This window comes from Marmota flaviventris, chromosome 9 (genome assembly GCF_047511675.1).
Source record: "Marmota flaviventris isolate mMarFla1 chromosome 9, mMarFla1.hap1, whole genome shotgun sequence".
NCBI lineage: Eukaryota > Metazoa > Chordata > Mammalia > Rodentia > Sciuridae > Marmota > Marmota flaviventris.
The window spans coordinates 95,906,969-95,912,968 of NC_092506.1; positions in this window are offsets into that span (position 1 = coordinate 95,906,969).

The following is a 6,000-nucleotide window of genomic DNA, read 5'->3' on the forward strand; positions in this document are numbered from 1 at the left end:
TATAAAATATTGAGAAAACAAAATGAAGTTTTAACAAACAGAATCTTTCGTCAAGGAAACAGAAGATATAAGACCCAATGCAAATGTTAGAATTGAAAAACACAATAATTAAAGTAAGAAAGCTCAGGGGAATGTGCTCAACACCATATCAGATGACACATAGGAAAAATTAGTGAACTGTAAGATAGAGTAGAAACTATCCAGTCTGAACAATAGAGAAAGAACAGAATGAAGGAAAAATAGGTGAGTAGAGCCTCAGAGACCTGTGACACTGTAGGAAAAGATCTAACTTCCTTGTTATTGGAGCCCCAGAAAGGGAAGAGTATGGCTGAAAAAAGTACTCAAAGAAATAGTTTCTGAAATCTTCCAAATTTCCAAAGATATGTAAATATATAGATTTAAGAAGCTGAAGAACCTTCAAACAGGATTCACCTCATAATTAAGCTTTTGAGGATTAAAAATAAAGAATAAGAAAAAAATCTTGAAATAACTAGCAGAAAACTAAACCTTTCCTAAACAGGAAAAACAAGTCAAATATCAGTAGATTTATCATTAGAAATTAGAATTCATCCCCAAAAAGTGAGAAGGGAGGTATATCTTTTTCAAATGCTAAAACAAAACAAAACAAAACTCTGTAAAACTTCTACTTAGATCTGACATTTTACCAAAAAAATCACTCATAATAGATTATATAGATTACAGACATTTTAAAACATAAAACTACAAACCTTTTCGAAAAAATAAGGGACATTTTTTAAGATCTGTAGCTAGGCAAAGATTTTTTAGACTTGACACCCAAAACTTGACTTATAAAGAGAAAAATTGATAAATTGGAGTTCATAAAAAGTAAAACATTTGCTAAGAAAAAAAAAACTGTTAAGAGGTTGAGAAGGCAAGGCAGATTGAGAGAAAATATTTGCAAACCACACCCCCAGCAAAAGACTATTATCTAGAATAGTTAAAGAATTCTCAAAACTATGCAATGAAAAGAGAATCTAATTGGCTAAGAGGCAAACATATTTCAATAAAGAATGAATAAAAAGACAAATAAGGGGCAGGTATAATGGCACATGCCTGTAATCCCAGAGACTTGGGAGGCAGAAGCAGGAGAATTCTGAGTTCAAGGCCAGCCTCCGCGTAAATTACTAGTGAGGATATAAACAGTACGGACCCTGGAAAATAGTTTGGCAGTGTCTTTTAAAAGTATACATATAATATGTGGATGCTAACCCACAACAAGGGAGGGTGGAGTGGAAAAGAATAGAAGTCTATTGGATTTGACAAAAGGGAAAGAAAGGAAGGGAGGAAGGAAGGGAATAGGAAGGACAGTATAATTAATCAGACATAAGTTTCCCAGCCTTGTATTTGAATACACGACCAGGGTTACTCTGCATCATGCTCCAACACAGGAATAGGATTCTAATTGGAATAAGGTATACTCCATGTATGTATAATATGCCAAAATACATTCTACTGTCATGTATATCTAAAAATAATAAAATAAAAAATTTAAAAACTATTATACATGCCAGCAATTATACTCCTGGGAATTCATCCCAAAGAAATGAAGATTTTATGTTTATAAAATAAGTGTACAAAAGCCTAGCAACTTTATATGTTGCATCCCTAAACTGGGAACAATTTAGATGTCCCTCAATGGGTAGATACTTGAACAAATTGTTGTACATCCACACCCTGGTATACTACTCAGTAATAATCAAAGACCTGCATGCATTGATACCTTGGGAAGACCTGGATGGATCTCTAAAGAACCAAGTTGAATGAAAACAGCCAATTCCAAAAGGTTGCATACTATATTATTCCATGAATAGATGTTTTTAAAATTACCAAATTAAAGTCTTGGTGAACAAAGCAGAGGTTACCAGGAGTTAAGTAGAGGGAGTAAGGCAGAAGGGAGTGATGCAGGGTCAACTTGAAGGGTTTTGTCCATGGTAGGAGTTTCTGGAACATAAAAGGGCATTTACTTTTAATGAATGAATGTATGATTTATGCCTTTGGAATTCTCCTTAGAAAAATATAGTATAAACCAAGATTATATAGTAAAAGCCTATTATTTTATTCTACTACTTTTATGGGTTTTGTTACTTTCAAGTCAGAAGTCAATCTCTGAAAACTGGGGGACAAAAGATATAGTATGAGTTAAGACTCTACTTTGATTTTCACCCCTAAATGTAGAAACTAAACACAATTGAATAAGCTATACTTCACTACCAATATAAGATATTGTCTTTATCATCAAAAAAATATTACATTTACTTTTAATAATTACTTGCCTGTCTTGGCTTTTATATCTGTCCATTTTACCATTTTATTTATTCCAGTGCCTAAGAATCACCTGAATAAGACATTTAGCAACAAGAAAGTGTGTCCAGTGAAAATGAGAAATTACCTAGCTTTCCTAGTCCATTAGCTTTGTAAAGTGTCTTTCTAACCTCACTTTTTCTCTCTGTAAAATAGAGCTAAAATACAATTCTAGATATTACACACAGCATATGGAAATACCCCCTTCAAAAGTGTGTTAATATAGAATTTTGTAAGAATGTCTGTTTACTTGGCTTAGTCTTTTCAAGTCCCAGAATCTTGTTTATAACAATCTCTAAAAAACAACAACAACAAAAAAAAACCAAAATAAACAAACAAACAAAAACAACTTCATTGAGATAGTTTAGATTTAAAGAAGAATGAAAATGGCCAGAGTTCCCATGTATCCTTCACTTAGCTTCATCTTATATTAACATCTTGTATGTTCATATTGCAATTGTCAAAACTAAGTCCTTAACTAACACTAATAAATAAACTACAGACTTTATTTCATCAGTTTTTTCGACTAAGGTTTATTTACACTTTCATGATCCAATCCAGGATCCTACTTTACTTTTATCTGTCATGTGTCCTTAGTCTTCTCCAGTTGATGACAGTTCCTAAGTCCTTTCTTATCTTTTATAATTTTGACACTTTTGAAGAATACTGCTTAGTTATTTTGATAACAGCCATTCTCAAAATAAAACTGTTTTTTTAAACCAATAGCAAATCATTGTTTCCCATTTTATTTTTTCCATCTTTATTGCAGTATAATTGACAAATAAAATTATATATATTTATAATGCAGGTGAAGCTTGGACATAATTAGATATTGTGAAATGATTATCACAATGAAGCTAATTAACATATCCTTACCCAGCATAGTTACCACTGTGTGTGGGGGTGGTGTTGGTGAGAACATTTAAGATATATTCTCTTAATGATTTTCAAGTATTCAATGCATTTTTGTTCACTACAGTCACTGTGCTATATATTAGTTCCCCAGAACTTATTCATCCTACATACAGATGGCTGGTGACACATAGAACTAAAAGCACTACTTGATCCTGACTTTTCTTACTGGAAGAAATGGGATTTAATCGTTTCAATTCTTATATGTACGCTTTGGCTCCTATATGCTAAAATAAAAGGCAGCAAAAAGCTCAAGTTGTTTCGTAAAATTAAAAATAAATGAAGGAGGAAAATGATGTAACCCTCTGCTACTCTCCCCACTGACACAACTGGAAAGGGTTAGCTTAGGACCATGAAAGAGGAAAATCTCCACACTTCCTTAATTTCACATGTTATATGTAGTTACTGTTAACACATGTGCTTCCAATCACCTTTGTCTTAAAAACATTGCAAATGTAGATGCTAAGAGAATTGAACCTGCCAAATATATTTGACATCACAATGCCCTTGAAAGAACTATCAGATATATATTTATGTATACACACACACACACACACACATACACACACACATCTCAGCAGTTCTATTTTATTAAACTCACAACATTTCCACCCAATTTAAACTCACTGTGATAGCACACGTCATGATGGATTTGGGTGGTGGTTTCCTTTCCAGTTGGCTCTGAGAGTATTTTATTGAGCCAGACCACAATCAAATGCCAAGTCCCTGATCAGCTCTCTTTGCCACTTGGGTCTCTTGGTTTTTGAGCAGATATGCAATGCTGGATATGATGACTTGTGGGTGGGCAAAGGACAGGACCCATTTGAAGAGATGTGACAATGGCTGTGACAATCCACTTAAAATGCTGCAAGTCTTGTTATTTTAAATGTTATGTGTGCATTTTCTGATAAAGGCTGTTGTATCTGTAATACTGATTGCACACTAGTGGCCCCTGGTCCATGTATGGCTCACAGATGTGTTTTATTTGGCCAGCTCAGTGTTATTAAAGCATCTGTATTTTGGGCCAATATTTACATATTAAGATATTCTACACAAAATCTGGATTTCTGGCTTTTCATGAAAAATTTGATGTGGCCACATCAGGCCTACTTTTCCTCATGGCAACAATTGGCTGGGGCTGAAGAGCAGCTGGCTTTTTGAGACAGGGTTTGAACCATCTGGTTAGCATAATCTCTATCCAGCTCACTTCTCCCAGTTATGTAACTTGCTTCATTTCTGTGAGTGTTTAGATTTTCAACACTAGTTTATAAAGAGCACTTCAATTATCAAAGCTTCTGGTTTGACAAAGGTGAGAAAAACTGTGCTGAGAAAAGATGACCTGTGTCTTAGTCTGGCTTTCTTCAAAAGTAGACTTTAAGACAAAGATTCAAGGGCAAATAATTTATTTAGGCTGTGAAACTAGGAAACACGGGTAGGGAAATGGAAAAGTGGGTGAGTGACAAAACAGCAATCGATAAAGAATGCATTATCAAGCAACTAACTGCTGTGGTCAACTGAGGCTTAATCCTTTTGGGGAATTCTGGGAAGTCATATAAAGTATGACCCTCAGAGTTACCCCAACAGAGGGCAAGAGAGCTGCGACATTTACTGACCTGTTCCCAACAAGTATTGGTTGGTGTCCCCAGAAGCAACAAATCTCAGCATTTCCAGTCTGCCATGCCCATAGGCAGGTCAAAGAAAATGCAGGATAAAGAGAGGAGGATGACAAAAATTGGAAATTTGTGCAATAGGCAATGAGTGTAAGACCTAAGGAGTGTAATATGTAGGGTACCAGAAGCCATCATCCACACCTCTTTTCTGCGACTACCTGCAAGTGATGGGTATGTAACAGAATATAGCCCTTGCTATATTCTGCCACTCAGGCTTATCTTTAAAAGAACATTTCTCAATTTCTGGTATCGCCCACACACACACCCTCCAAAATAAACTAAGTTTGAGGCAATCTTTCAATGATAAAAGTGTTCTGGTGAAAAGATCGGAAACTGTTCTACTTGGTGCTTAATAAAAATGTTTTGAATGAATGTATATACAAGTTATTGGCATTTCTTTATATTAATTCAGAAATTATCTGTCAAATAAATAATAATTTTTTCAAAATTAAATAAATGAACATTTCTCCTCTCTTCCAGCTCCCAAATTAACAAGTGAATCACAGTCCCCCTACAGGGAATACCTGGAATGTAGCCTTGGAATAGCTTCTTTAAAAACCCTCTTCTCCCTGATGGGCAGAATTACAGCCTATGGTACAGCAGTCCCCCATTTCTTCTTTGCTAGCAAAGCAATAAAACTTCTTTTTCCTTTTTCTCAAAACTGTGTCCTCATTATTGAATTGGCCTTAGGGACAAGGATTGAGCCACTGAGCTTTCTTAACAAGCACAATGATAATTTTATCTTACAAAATAGAGTGGTGGCACATGGTATTTTGGCCTTTGCTTCCTGCCACTCATTCTCAGGTCCCAGGTAAAAAATTACATTCAGTCAAACTACCCAAAGCAGGAGAGCTGTGAGGATACAAAAACATGACTTTTTAAAATTTTTTTGATTTTATTTTTTATTCTAATTTGTTATATATGATAGCAGAATGCATTATAGTTCATATTATACATATAGAGCACAATTTTTCATATTTCTGATTGTACACAAAGTATATTTACACAATTTGTGTCTTCATACATGTACTTAGGGTAATGATGTCCTTTGCATTCCACCATCTTTCTTACCCCCATGCCCCCTCCCTTCCTCTCC